The sequence below is a fragment of the Tursiops truncatus genome, chromosome 15 (assembly GCF_011762595.2).
Source record: "Tursiops truncatus isolate mTurTru1 chromosome 15, mTurTru1.mat.Y, whole genome shotgun sequence".
NCBI classification, from domain to species: domain Eukaryota; kingdom Metazoa; phylum Chordata; class Mammalia; order Artiodactyla; family Delphinidae; genus Tursiops; species Tursiops truncatus.
Genome location: NC_047048.1, coordinates 49,489,629 through 49,505,327, shown reverse-complemented (window position 1 = coordinate 49,505,327; position 15,699 = coordinate 49,489,629). Strand labels below are relative to the sequence as shown.

Sequence of the window (15,699 nt, the reverse complement as noted above, 5' to 3'; positions counted from 1 at the left end):
TATGGCATGTCCTTTGTACTGATTTTTCTTTATTTTTTCAAAACATGAAGGACTGAATTTTGAGGCACAGAAAGGATCCTCTTCGAGGATGGCCTCAAGAGCGCTCACTGTAATTCCTCAATAGTTTAGGAAATGCCTGGAGGCAGAAAAAAGTCATCTATTGGCTAGGTGGCACTTACTCTCAAAATGTTGGTGGGAAGTTGTAAATAGAGGCTCAAAGTAAAGCAACCTTCTGAGTTTCAACTGTTGTTATCAAGTTTCAGTGCCAAGTAGGCGTTCAGGAAAACCCTAATCAAATTTGCAAAGCAGACCATAAGATTTAAATAAAGGGGTATAAAACAGATGAGTGAAGAAAAAACAGCAGTATTTATAGAGCACAGTTGAAATTTCCTCAGCTGTTTGGAATTATTTAAAATATCAAATTTAAAGTGAAATTTAAAGAAGCAAGAGGGGTTGGCCAGGTCTGTAGTTATGCTTGTTAGGTGTTCTGAAAGTTCCCTCCAATCTTGCCCTCTAGCTATTTCCACTCCTCACCTAGAGAAGTTTTCTCACTGGCCTTCTCTGTGTTCTGCCGACAACCCCCCCACACCCCCCACCCCGTGTAGGGCTTTGCCCTATTCAGAAAATGTGTACCTTTCTACCTTGGGTGTATATAGGTTTACATTTGAGAAAATTGGGAATAAGGGTGGAGGACTATTAAGACATCAAATTGTGTAGGTTCAGGAAAACTGCTTATTTTTTGCACTTGCGTGAATTCTAAATTTTAACAAACTAGCAAACCCAAGTGATATTCACTAGAGAAACAACCTGTGGTGTTTCCACAGCCCCTCATGCTCATATTTACTTTCAAGGCCCCCAGGACTCAAGATGCCAATTTCCCACATAGCTGGTAAAGGGCCATATGACAGCACATCCTGTCTTGATCTTAATTGCATCTTCTTCAAGTTTATTTCTCCTTGTGACCTCAGGGAAATTCTCTGAGCATGGAATAATCTCGAGCAGTGCTGTCCAATAGAACTTTCTGTGATGATGGAGGTGATACCTGCATTGTCCTGGTCAGTAGACATTAGTCACCTGGGACTACTGAGCCCATGAAATGTGGCTAGTGTGACTGAGGGACTAAACGTTTATTTCGATTAAATTTTAATTTGGGCTTCCCTGGTGGTGCAGTGGTTGAGAGTCCGCCTGCCGATGCAGGGGACACGGGTTCGTGCCCTGGTCTGGGAGGATCCCACATACCACGGAGCGGCTGGGCCCGTGAGCCATGGCCGCTGAGCCTGCACATCTGGAGCCTGTGCTCCGCAACGGGAGAGGCCACAGCAGTGAGAGGCCTGCGTACCGCAAAAAAAAAAAAAAAAAATTAATTCATTTAAATCTAGTCTCATGGGGCCACTGTATTGGTAAACTCTAGTGAAGTAGGGAACTTGTCTAGTAGCTAAGATGGGGAACAATGGTATGAACCACATGTCTTGAGATACAGAGTAATGTAGTGACTGAGAAAGTTGACTCTGGAGCCAGACTGGATGGGTTCGTGCTTTTTTGAGCTGTGAAGTTGTGGTAGTTGCTTACTCTCTCTGTGCCTTAGTTTCCTCATCTATAAAATTGGGACATAGTGGCAAAAACAGTATCTACTTCATAGCATTTGTGTAACAATTTATTGACTGATTCCTAAAAAACACATAGAGTAGTGCCTGGCATACCAAAAGCCAGAATTAAAAGAAGACAATACCAATGACACAATAGTCCTGAGACTCTGCTTCTGGAACCCATGAAATAAATTAGGAGGATTAAATAAAACACTGAGCTATTCATAGATGCTCAATCACGAGAGTTTTCATTCCTCCTTTTCTTTACTTTCAGCTAACCTTTTTCACTATTAATTAATTCATATAGTCATCTAAAAAATAAAACTGCTCTGTGCCAGTCTTGTCCTGGGGGCTGGAAAGATAACAGTGAACAGAACATTGTACTGGTCAAGTTCATAGTCAGGTGGGAGAGACCATTGAAGATTGAATGTAAATATAGCCCCACTTCTTCACCTCTCTCTGTATCACACCCCTTTATCATGTGACTTTGCAGCAGCTCTTAGCAAGAGGAGTCCTTCTTCTCACTCTTAAATCTGGGCTAGCCTTGTGACTTGATGTGACCAATAGAATGTGGCAAAAGTAACCTTGTGCCAGTTCTCAGCCTAGACCTCAGGTGGCCTTGTCCATCCCCACCCCCTTTCTCTCTCTCTCAGATCCTGGTGTGACTGCTTTGTGAACAAGCTGAAGCTAGCCTTCTGGAGGATGGAGACCATACACACATGGACCAGAGCCAAGTCAGCCCAGTTAAGACCATCCTGGACCAGCTAGTGCCCACACAGCTGACCACAGATGCATAAGCATGCATAACTGGGCACAGCCCATGAACTCATGTTTGAAGTTACTGAATTTTAGGGAGTATTTGTGGGAAGAAATCACTCACTGATACAGAGATAGTCCAGTCACCGTTGCAGTAATCATTATAGAGTCATAGAGATAAATACAGGGTCTCCTAATGGAAGACATTGCTAAGCTGAGGTTTGAGAGATAAAGATGAGGGAAAGGCAGGTGTCAGGAAGATGGAACAGCATGAGAATACTGGAACAGAGAAAGCAACAAGTTATTTTCTACCTGCTGCCAGGAACATAGGAATATAAATATTCTTTTACTCAAGGAGCTTCTTATGTAGCTGTGATGTCAAGATCCACACGCGAATAAAGAAGTCAGTTCTTACACAAAGTGAACTTACATAAAGTGGTCCAAAAAGTGGGAAGAGCACACAGAGAGATCAATGAGGACTGAACGAAACAGCCAGGAAGGCTTCTTGGAAGATAAGCTAACTGTGATGGGACTCAAGGAATGTGTAGGACATGGTTGGGAGCACAGGAAAAAGGAAAATTTTCCTGGAACCATCTTGGGAATTTTATGGGAGGGCCCATTGAACACCTACTGTGTGCTAAGCCTTGTGGGAGGAACCATGGGAGAAGAAAAAGAAGCAGGAAACACAACCATGTCTTCATGAAATTGAGAGTTACGCTTGCCTTTGGGGTGCCAAGCTCCTCTTAAGTTACATCTTGGCTGTTGCACTTCATAAGCTCAGCCTATCATTCATTTCCATCGGCATTGTTGAGGCTGTTTCTTTGTGGCAGGGTGTAAGGAGAACCATGAAATTGTAGATCAATGAGTACGCTTTTAGATGTTCTCCATAGCAGCTAGGGGCTTGGTGGCCAGTTTTTCCAGAAGATGTCTCATGGCCACTTTCCAAAGAGACTGGAGTGTTCCATTTCTTAGCCCCCTGAATTGTGGATTTCACACTGTGCTGAAGATCTGAGCCGCAGGACATCTGCGCCCGTTGAGAGCTTTATCTTCTCCCCTTAAAATTGCTACTGAGCCTCCTTAGGATTTAGAGGCTTATGTGGTGTTTTCTTAGCCAGAAATCTTTGTAAAGCTTGATTATCAGAAATAAAACAAGAGCAACCCCCATCTCCTGAAAACAGTGCTTAAGAAAACCTTAGCTTGCGGGGAGGGGCAGTCCAGACAGCACTGGCATTAGCTCAGGCTGGCAAACCTGGGCCGAAGCAGGGACTTGCTTATTTGGGAGAGACATATTTGTTGAATCATAAAGCTGCCATCAAAACTAAGCCCAGACATCCAGGGACATGTGTGGAGATAATTCATGCCATCTGCTTTTCCAGTTTGCAGATATCTTTAGGACGACAGGGTTGGGGGATGGGGGCAGGCAGTGATTGTAAAGACCCCCAGGAGCCCCCCTGGCTAGTGGAGTCGCCATCTCTAGCCCTGTCTGCTCTTATCTAGGATTTCCTCATGGGCTCTTGAAGACATTTGAAAATAAACAAGTGAGAAAGTTTCTCAAGACCATCCGAGCAATCCATTCTGACACTCCTGAGACAGTGGGCCAAAGCCGGTCCCTCTCTATCGCTTTTCATGGTCTAGCATTCTGAGATTCTTTTCCTTATTAGTTCAGAAGTGAGATTCTACATGTTACTGTCAAGTGCTCTGGTCAGAGCTTTTGCGTTTAGCCACGATTTTAGAGAACTATTGTTAGAATGGAGACAGATACTTTTAATATTATCTGTGGCTTCTGGACACTCATTTCAAACATACTTAAGTATAGGAGGTAGTTTCTGGCTAAGAAAGTTCCTGTGGTAACTGGTTTTTCTTGATTTATAATAACCATTTGGAAAAAAATTGCAATTTATATCAGATAAAGGGGACATTTCTATAATATATAAAGAGTGCTTACATATCAATAAGGATAGGCCAGAAACCCATAGAAAGATGAACTAAAGATATGATCAGATAGTTCTCTAAGAAGCAAATTAATCAAATTTATCCTGCATACATAAATAGCCACACAACCTCATCCGTAATAATAAAGATGCATATTAAAACTATGATAAGGTAATTTTCGCTTCCCAGATTAGCAAATGCCTTAATGTTTAATAGTTAGTTGAAAAGACGTGAAGAATATGGAACTCTCATAAATCATTAGTGACCGCATAAATTGGTACAGTTTGGGAGACAATTTGGTACTAGCTACTAAAATGGCAAATGTCCTTTGACCTTGAACTCTACTTCTTGAAATTTATCCTACGGAAATACCCACCCAGGAGTGAATTGTTGAACGCACAAAGTTATTCATTGTGGCACTATCTGTAACTGCAAAAGGTTGGAAACAATTCTGAATGCCTATCAATAGGGGACTAGATAAATATATTATGGTACACCATAATACACAGTATTATGCAGTAGTTTAAGAGGATGAGGCAGATCTTTATTCATTGCTGTGAATACTATCCAAGATGTATTGTTATGAAAAAAATGCAGCATGCAGAAAACTTTGTGTTGTGAGTTATCAGTGTTAAAAAAGAAAAAAATGTATTTGTTTTTATGTGCATAAAATATCTTTGAATACACACACACAAAATGAAAATAGCGTTTTCTTTCAGAAGGTGGGACCTGGGTGCTTGGAAGACAAAAATGGGAGGGAGATGTATATTTTACTGTATATCCTTTTGTACCTTTAGAATTTTATACCACGTATTTGACTGTATTACCCATTAAAACTCTGAGCTCTAATCAGAATTCTCAGATAAAGGTTTCTTTTAGATTCTCTTCTCTCTGAAAATTTGGAATTATTCTTCCTCAAGCCCACATGAGACTATTTGATTCACAAAGCCACAGCCCACCACTGTCTTCTCCCCTTTGCCTAATCCAGTGCCTGGCAGAGAGCAGGGTCTCAAAAATATTTGTTAGAAATAGAAAGGAAGGCAAAGGATGCATGAGATGACTTCATACAGAGGCTTGCCACTCCCACTGTGGAGACAGTGGGGCTGGGTTATGCCCCGCCTGATTTACAGGGGAAAAATTTTACATTAAAATTGGTTACTTTCCTTTTTAAAGGAAAACTGAAGAAAAGAAATGGACTTACTTGAGAATGTGGTATTAGAAACCTGTATATGGATAGAGCCACTGTCTTAGCCACAGTCATGGTCCTTGGTTACTGATGAAGTCTTTCTGAGAGGAATGAGAGACAGCAGAGGAATCTGTAGGCATCGTCTTGACCAGTGATGTACTGGTAAGAGTTTAATTACTGGCTTCTTGGGTGAAAAAACAAACCTTGGTTTGTAGTGTTTGCCAATTTCCATGGGGTGAATTCCCCCACCATAGCCGATTTCAAGCTACCAATGTGACATCTGTGAATATGAAATTGGGAGGGTATGATGACAGTTGGCTCTTGTGACCCAGTAGGAGCCAAGTTCAACTGATCCCAGGTTAAGACCAGGAAAGAATTTTCCTTCCATAATTAACAGCAGAGGCTTTAGAATGTAAACAAACTCTTTGAAGGGTTGGAGTCTTAGAAATATTTTGTAATTCTTCTAAGCCGGTGGTTCTCAAAGTGTGGTCCAATGGCAAATTCTTGGGCCATTCCTCCAAACCTACAGAATTAGAGTCTCTGGGGACGGGGCCCAGCAATCTAGATTTTAAAAAGCCCTGCAGGTGATTCTGCTGCATGCCAAAATTTGAGGTCCACTGCTCTAGCCTCTATTTTCTCTAGAAAGGACCAGGAGTATTTAAAAAAAAAATGCAGGGCTGTAGTAAGGATTAAACAGAATAATGATTATAAAGCACTTGGCACAGGGGATATTAACTGTGATAACGAGGGTGACTTTTCAGTGAGTCAGCCACACATTTAAGAGGCATTTAATGAGTTTGAGGTATGCTCGTTCCTTTTCTTATGTCCAAGGGCAAGAGGTATGCTAAGAAGGCACATCTGTAGCTTTCTGTACAGTTGGACCATATGTAAGTATCATTTTTTTTAATTGAAGTATAGTTGCTTTACAGTGTTGTGTTAGTTTGTGGTGTACAGCAAATGGATTCAGTTTTATGCATATATATGTGTATATATGTGTGTGTGTGTGTGTGTGTGTATATATATATATATATATATATATATTCTTTTTCAGATTCTTTTCCATTATAGGCTATTATAAGATATTGAGTATGGTTTCAGTAAGACCTTGTTGCTTATCTATTTTATATATAGTAGTGTGTTTCTGTTAATCCCAAGATCCTCATTTATCCCTCCCTGGCTCTTTCCCCTTTGGTAATCGTAAGTTTGTTTTCAATGTCTGTGAATCTGTTTCTGTGTTGTAGATAAGTTCATTTGTATCATTTCTTTTTTTTTTAGATTCTACATATAAGTGATATCATAGGATGTTTGTCTTTTCTGTCTGACTTCACTTAGTATGGATAATCTCTAGGTCCGTCCATGTTGCTGCAACCATGTGTCATCATCTTAATTCTTATAGCATAATTTGGGAGCGGTGAATACCAGCATTATTTCCCTTTAGCATGCTTACGTAGAGCTAGATGCCTCAGACTAAGGCTATAGAGGCGATTTCCCTTCAACGCCCAGCTCCTTGGCACCCCCCACCCCAGCCTTTGCTTAACTGATTAAAGCAACTTATCATATGTGTCAAAAACCAGTCTCCATGAAAAGAAGACAGGAGATGTGGGGAACATGTTTGGAGTTCTAGGACTTGAATCTCAGGAAACGCTTGGAGTTGGGTAACAACACTTGTGATTTTGGAGAATATTAGCTTCAGTTACTGAGCATCTACTACCTACCGGACGTTATAACATGACTCTTCGCCATAGGTATTTTCCATCCGTTTTACAGATGAGGAATCTGAGATGGAGGTGTTCAAGGTCACAGAATAGACAGTTGGATTCTTAAGAAAGGCACAGAGCCAGTCTCTTTTCCTCTATGCATCTTTTTTCCCCCTTATGCTTGTCACTGATATGTATCTTAGGAAGAGAAGGGCCACTCACCCCTATTGCAGGGTTTTTTAAACATTTTTTTGCCTTTGGGCATATTTCAGAAATTCTCATACCAGAAAGGTCCATGGTAGTCTTCCCTGAAGGTACAAAGATGAACTTCTGAAGGAGTCAGTGCAGTATGGTGGTAAGGGCACAGGGGTCCTGCAGACCTGTGGGTGGATTCTAACTGTACCACTTATTAACTCTCTGACCTTAAGTACATGATTTTTTTATCACTAAGTGTCTTAGGTCAAATTCCTTAGAGGCAGAGACTCAGATGGAGATTTTTGTGCAAATGATTTATTAAGGGAGCACGCTCCCAGGAGAACTCTGAAATAGAATGAGGGAAGCATGGAAGGGAAGGGGAAGATACTGAATGTAGAATCCAACTTAACTGGAATCTAGGTTCAGCCTGATTCCACGGAGAGCTCTGAAGTGTAAATTGTACCAGAGAATTGGTCTCAAGAGGGTCACCCTTTGTACCCTTGTGTCAGTTTTTGTCTAGGGGCTTCCATGGAGGGGTGCAGTCTCCCCATGAAGTGTTATGTCTCAAGAAGGCAATTCTCAAGAGAAGGCATCTCAGCATCAGCAGCCATTATTCACAGCAGCCAGGTCTAAATGGGATCTGAACAGGGTAGCAAGCTCTGACGATGGTCACTCTCAGCTTTTCTTTTTAAAATGCAGATACTTGTGCCCACTCAAAGGGGGTATTATAAATACTAAATGATATAATTAATTCAGAGGATTAAGCACAGTGCCAGGCACAAAGAACACACAAAATCAATGTTAACGTCATTTTCTTTCCTATCTAGTTTAAAGAGAGTGTCTTCGTTTCTCTGGCTGAGATGAAGGATGTATTCTCAAATAGCCTTCAGGTTAGAAGAAGAAAATATTCTGGAGGGTTATTCACTTTTTCATTCAAAAATATTTCATTTAGCACCTACTGTTTGCAGTTGTAATAAGACACAAGATCCCTGCTCTACGGGGGCTGCCATTCTACTGTGGAGGAGCAGACAATAAGCAAAGAAATAACTCTGGTAAATATTAGCTTGTGATAAGTACTATAAAAAATGTATGTTGCGGGGTTAGGATCCAAAATGACTGGAGAGCTACATTAGACTAAGTAGTCAGGGAAATCCTCTCCGAAATGACATCGACTTGAAGGGCAAGAATGAGCTGGTTGTTCAGTTGTGGGAGAAGATTGTCTCAGGCAGAGAGAACAGCTAATGCAAATGTGCCAAGGCAAGAAGAAAGTTGGCAAATTCAGCATATGCAGAGGAGAAGCCAGTGTACTGGAGTGCAGAGCACCAGGGGACAATGACCGGAAATGAGCCCAGAAGATGAGGTTGGAAGGTGGGCACAGGCTAGACTCTTCAGAGCCACAGTAAAGTATTCTGAGAAATTTAGATTTCGGTATAAGTCTCAAGGGAAGCCAGTGGTGAGTTTATACAGGGGAGTGAAATAAATGTGTATATATATATATATATATATATATATATATATATATATATATATATATATATATATATATATTTAAAACATCATTCCAACTGCTTTGTGAAGAATGGATGGTAGAAGAACAAAAGTGGAAGCAGAGAACTCAATTAATAGGTCATTGCAAAGATAATGTTGTGTTGGAGCAAGGTAGTGGAACAGAAGAAATAGATGTAAACAAATTCACAAAGAGATGTAATGGATTCACAAAATGTTTTGGAGGCAAACTCAGTAGACCGTGTTGACAGATTGGATGCTGGCCATGAGAGAAAAGGAGAAATCAAGGATGAATCCTGTATTTATGACCTGAGCCTTTGGACAGATGGTTTAGCTATTTACTGAGACAGGAAAGACCAAGGGATCTTATGTATCACAGAAAGAGGGAAGCAAATGAAAGACAAGGTATAAGGAGTGAAAAGAAAGAAAAGGAACATGGCACATGTACATAATAAAATGTAGAAAATGTAAAATTAGAAAAAAATGGAGTAAACAAGAGTTTAATTCTGTTGGCTGGAAAATTTGATGCACAATAATGTGAGATGTGTTGGAGTTTGAAAGGCCTATTCAAATGAGTTTGACCTGGTGATCAGCATTTTTCAGAGAATGGCAAATGCAAATTTATTCTTCCAGTTCTTCTAGGAGGAAGTAGTGTCTGGGGGTATTTAGGTTCTGGAATCTTGGAAGGACTGAGGGTTTACTTACTTTAGAATTATAAGTGTTTTTTTTTTTTTTTTTCCCAAATCTAGTCATCAAAGCCATAAGTATCAGGGATAAAGTTCTTTTCAAATGGGAATATTTTCTGAGTGGTATACTTTGAAAATCTCAATAGATGGGTAGAAAAACAGCAAAATCTCAGCTTTTTCCATTGGCCCAACTTCTTCTGGGGGGGCGGATAAGAGGCAGGAGCTAGCATTCTCTTTCCATCATATTCAGTAGTAAAAAATCATGAAACAAATTTAGCATTTCTTCTTCAAAGATTTAAAATTAAGAAAAATATTTTGGGGTTGGAAACTTGGGAGCGATGTGCTGTGCTGATCTGTCCGTCCAAGACCAAAAATTCCAGTGAGCTTAGAAGAAAACACAACAGAAACCCTCCTGTAGCTTTGTTCTTGGTTAACTGTTCTTCCTTCAGGGCAGACCTTATTCTTCCCAATTAGGCCTCCTTCTATTTTAAATATTTTTTAAGAACCCCAAAGGTTAAAGAAGAACGATCAGTATAGAGGTGGTTGAGATGTTGAGATTATTTTTCGTGGTCATATTTTTATGTTCCTGAAAGCAGCTCCCAGGGAGCCAAGGGAAGGAGCGGGGATTCCTTCAGAGACATCTGAAATCATTTAGTGGTCACGCAGTTGAAATTGGGATCTTCCAGTGAGGAATCTTTCTTGCTTCTCCTCCTCCAGTGGCAAAGGCTAAGATCTTGGTGCAGTTAAAGGGAGGTAGTTGTGGGTCCTAGCTGAGAGTTTTGATTGTGCTAACATCTCCAGTCACCTGTGAACTTATCTGGGTGGGTATTAATTAGAAACCTTAATGGAATCAGCCAGTCGCTAGCATCAGGAAATTATGCCAAATTCCAATACAATTGAGATGACTAGAGGGAAAAGCATTATTTTTTTTCTTTCTTTCATTTTTTTTAAACATCTTTATTGGAGTATAATTGCTTTACAATGTTGTGTTAGTTTCTGCTGTATAACAAAGTGAATCAGCTATATGTATACATATATCCCCATATCCCCTCCCTCTTGCATCTCCTTCCCACCCTCCCTATCCCACCCCTCTAGGTGGTCACAAAGCGCCGAGCTGATCTCCCTGTGCTAAAAAGCATTATTTCTTGATATCTACTATGTTCCTAGTCCTACACTGGACATGTTATACATATTACTGGATTTATTCCTCACTTCAACACCTGAATATTATAATTTCCATTTCAGTTCCACGTGATTGTAGTCCTGCCTAGCTGGATCTGAGGTGTGGATACATCAGGCAGGAGAAGTTGGGTGCCATCTCTTTCTCTAGGTTACTGTTTATATTGACTGATTTTCATGAGATTCTAGAAATTTCCAGTAGGAGGAAAATACCTTGAATTGAAATGGACTTGGCAGGGGGAAGGGTTATGACAGAAGCCAAGCTTCATGGAGGGACTCTGAGATCTCAATGAGAATTCCTTCCAATAGAAGGAAACAGCATGATGGGGCAGAGTCTGCAATAGTATCTGCATTGATGTTGCTTCTGGGTTTAGCACTGAGGCTGGCACATGACATTCTGATAGCATGCATGAGCCATTGGAAGAAAAGGGCGATATTTGCAAACTGGAACTCTAGTTGACTCTGTCCAGTGGAACTTTCTGTGATGATAAAGATGTTTATATATATTCTGTCCAATACAGTATTCACTGGCCACATGGGACTATTGAGCATTTGAAATGAGGCTAATGTGCTGAGGAGCTGAATTTTGATTAAAGGGCCACATGTGTCTAGTGCTCAGAACAACTACATTTTTTAGTTCCTACACTGCTGTTGGACCCCCACAATTAAGCATAGCTTGGTAAAGCCTAGTAAGAGGCGTGGAAGGCAGTGGGGGCAAAGGGCGGTAGAGCGTGGAATGAGAGATGGCCGAGCATACAGCCTAAATAAATTTAGAACTTGATAGGAATCAGCTTATACTGAACTTGTTGTGTAAGCAGGGGGAGTTTTAGAGCTGGCTGAATATGTGCATTAATGACCTCATTTGGACCCACATGGCAGTGAGCTTTAGGTTACAGTCAGAAGGGACCATTAGGCTCGTTGCTCAGCAGGGTGTTCAGCACCTACTATAGTCCTTAGCACATTGTATGTGTTGAATAAATATTTGTTTTGGATGAATAAATGGATACATGGGACATAAACTCACCTGAGATCATTGTCTTGGTTAGCTATTAACATAGTAATGCTGCATAACAAACTGCCCCCAAAACTCAGTGACTTAAAACAAGGTTCATTTATTCTTGCTCATAGGTCAGGAGATTAGCTGGAATGGCCTGTGTCATGTGAATTCATCTAGGGACACAAGAAAGCTCTTTTCAAGGAGATGGCAACAGCACATGACTTCTTTAGGTGAGTGCTCAGAACTATCATGCCGTCACTTCCATCCACATCCCGTTGGCCAAAGCATGTCTCCTCACTAAGCCCAAAGTTAAGGGCTAGAGAAGTACCTGATGGCCACAGTTCAAGGGGGAGAACTATGAAGTTATATATCAAGGAACATGGTTCAGGGAGGGGTAAAAAATTGAGACTGCAGATTTGATCTGCCATAATCATGTGACGAGTCAGGGAGTGCATACCGTTTTGTCCAGTTCCAATGTCTATGTTTTTTCCTCTGCTCCAAATGCTTCCTGTACAATCAAAGACAGTTTTACCATGCATGTGACTCCTAGACTCCAGGGTGGATGTTATGTTTCCATCCTTTAAAAAATTTGATATTCTGCTTTTAAACAGTTTGTTATTTATCTCATTGAATGATTGTCATTTTTGTGGTACTGGACTGCAATCAATCCACATGATTTGGCTCTGTCATAAAGTTGGAGGTGTAGTCTCATGGAGCTTCAAAGAATCTGTTAGTCTGCACATATTTTTGCTTTAATCACGGACCGTCTCAGTTACTAAGGGCCCAAGATGCTGCTGCCAATGGCTGAAGCACAAGAAGGTGGAATTTTCAGTCCCAGTACAATGCGTTTGGTTTTCAACTTTGAGGTTCCTTGCTGCTGTCAGAACCTACCATTGCCTTTAAAAATTTTTGTTCACTTAAAAAAATGCATACAGCAAAATTCTCTCTTTTTGGTGTATAATTCTATGAATTTGACAAAGGTACATAGTCATGTAACTACCAAGACAATCAGGATATTTCCATCACCTGCAAAATTCTCTTGTGAACTACCCCTTGGTAGTTCATCCTTTCCTACACGTCCGGTCTTTTCTAGAATGTCATGTAAATGGAATCATATTGTGTGGCCTTTTGAGTCTGGCTTCTGTTAGTTAGCCTGATGCATGTAAGTCTCGTCCATGTTGTGCATATCCTAGTTCGTTCCTTTTTGTTTCTGAGCAGGATTCCACTGTAGATGTTTGGCACTTCGTTTATCCATTCTGTGACTGAGGGACATTTGGCAGTTTGTTTCCAGTTTTTGGTAGTTATGAAAATCCACTATGTATATTGGCATATAGGTTCTGGTGTGAATGTAAATTTTCATTTCTCTTGAAAAAATACTTACGGAGTGGAATTGCTGGATTGTATGTTTTGTTTGTTTGTTTGTTTTGCGGTACGCGGGCCTCTCACTGCCGTGGCCTCTCCCGCCGCGGAGCACAGGCTCCGGGCGCGCAGGCCCAGCGGCCATGGCCCACGGGCTCAGCCGCCCCGCGGCATGTGGGATCCCCCCCGGACCGGGGCACGAACCCGTGTCCCCTGCATCGGCAGGCGGACCCTCAACCACTGCACCACCCGGGAAGCCCCAAGAGTATGTTTTAATATTCCAACTCCCTATTAGAATATTGGAACCCAAACCAACCTTTTTACGAAACACCCAAATTGTTTTCCAAAGTGGCCGCACCATCTTGGATTCCCATTAACACTATGTAAGAGTTCCTACTGTTACTTTTTAATTTCTCTATTTTCCTCTTTGCCACTTACTTCCTTATATGAATTTGCAAACCCAGACCCCATCTATTTCCTCAAATTTATTTTTTGCCTTCCCTGGTGTTTTAAAAGAGGCTATTGCAGGTCTTTTATCAGACCTGTTTTGGAATAAAGTGCATCACTATTCTCTACATGGTGTAATAGGTGAGAATATTGGAGTTCAAGGGCATGAAATTAGAATATAATTTGCTGTTAGTGCACTGGTCATCCAAGGGCCATTTTCTTTTCTTGGTGACCTCAATACAAAAATAAAGGTGCTGATCTAGAAAATATGTATAGTTTCTATAAAGCCAATTCAATGATTTCTGGTTTCTTAGCCTTATCAACCTACCATCATTTCTGATATTTATCAAGCTGAATTCCTGACTTTGGCTTTTACCATTTCAACATGTGCTGGCCTAACTTTCAGCTGCCAGCACTGCCTTTATTTCATTTGAGAACATTCTCCTGTCATCGAAGGCCATTCTGCTCATGCACATGGCAGGTTAGAGTACCATGGAATCAACACCACCAGGAACAGTCATCAACCACTGATGGAAGGAAGAAATAGGGTGAACTTGTATAAACACCCCATCTCCCTCACCCTCTGGGTGGGGTAACTCTGAGGTTTGTGGATCTATACTGGCTCCAGCGGTTCCCCAGTGGGTTTAAGTTCCAGTTGTCCACAGTAGTAATTTGCTTATAAGACGAACTTCATTGGCTGCCTTCCTTCCCTGCTTGGCTTCTCTACTCTCTTATTGGTGCTCCTCTACTTCCCAAATCAACCAGTCAAAATCAGTCCTTGACTGTCTATTTTTTGGGGAAGCCACACCAAGACTGGACTCTTCCTGATTTCTCTCCTCAACTCCCTTTTTTGGCTGCCTGCTTTCCTGACCTCCATGTGTTCTGTTCTCCATTAACTGAGTCTATTCAAACTTCTGTCTAGTTCTCCAGGTCCTGACGTATTCTAAGTGTCCCTGCTCTCCTGCAGCCCATGAGCATGGTGTAGCATTTGCTATGGTGGAAAGATTATGGCTGTGGGAGACAAATCTGTGTGAAGTTGGATGAGTGACTTAAACTTCTCCAAATATCAGTTATGGCACCTGTAAAATGAGGTTACTGGATCCTATCATGAAGATGGTTTAGAACCTTAGAGCTCCTATGGGTAATTAGTGGGTGGTATAGGTCAGCAGCATAAGTTAGTTCTCTTGTTTCTCATTGTCTGATCACTTAGAGACCAAGTCTTATTTCTTTCATGGCTGACCACTTTTCAAGAGCACATGTCAAGGAGTCTGTCTGATTTTATCCATGGTATTTTGTTTTTCATTGATCTGGGAATGTTATATGATATATTTGTGCCATAGTTCTTGTCTTAGTAGATTATTTCAGTAAAAGAAATAGTTCTTTCAGTGTTGCAAATTAGGAATTTAGGCAAAAATTACAGTTTCATAAGTGAGTACTGAGATTGAGTGAAAGAGGAAAGTGTGGTACAAAAGCAGTTGTCTTATTTTTGCTTTGAACCCAAGCATAATAAAAAAGAGAAGACTCAGGGCAAAACAGAATCTTAGATTTAGAAACAACATGAAGAGTCACCTGGTAACAATAATTGTAATGGCTAATGTTTATTGAATACGGGAATGTGTGCCAGGCAGTGTTCCAAGTGCTTTTTAGATGCTCCCTCCACAACAGCCTTCTGAGATCGTTATTATCACCATGCCCATTTTACAGATAAGGAAACAAGGCCAGAGAAGTTAATTAACTTTCTCAAGTTTACATGGCCAGTAAGTAGTGAGGCAAGAGTCAAACTCAGGAAGTGAGACACCATAGTCTACACTTTTAACTTCTGTGCCATGCCCTCCCCCACCCCTGCAGCCTGAGTAGCCCTGTCTTGGAGAATCAATGGTTTTCAACACATTTTGTTTCATGTTGAATAATCTTGGTTTTTTTATCTTGAGTATAAATCAGCTTCTAAGTCTCTTATACTTTTTGATCCTAGTTCTAACTTTCAGAAAAGATTATTTCTATCTTGAATGCCTTTTGAGACTTAATCCAACACCCTTGGGTTTTCCCTCCTACAATAAAAATAGGCCCTAAAAATTCTTGCTGAAAAATCACTTGTATAGTATGTGTATTCACAATCACAAGAAGGCTGTTGCACATCCCTACTTGTCATTGCTGGCTCTGTTTCTTCACCCAG

At 40.9% G+C, this 15,699-nt stretch overlaps 1 long non-coding RNA gene across 1 annotated transcript in view; it reads left to right on the top strand.

Annotated features, from left to right (window-relative positions):
• The window catches only part of LOC141276521 (uncharacterized), a 62,097-nt gene that overhangs the window by 11,006 nt on the left and 35,392 nt on the right, over window positions 1-15,699 (top strand). Inside the window, exon 2 of the long non-coding RNA XR_012326216.1 lies at window positions 11,852-11,950. This is a non-coding gene — a long non-coding RNA (uncharacterized lncRNA). The remainder of the gene's footprint in view (window positions 1-11,851; window positions 11,951-15,699) is intronic.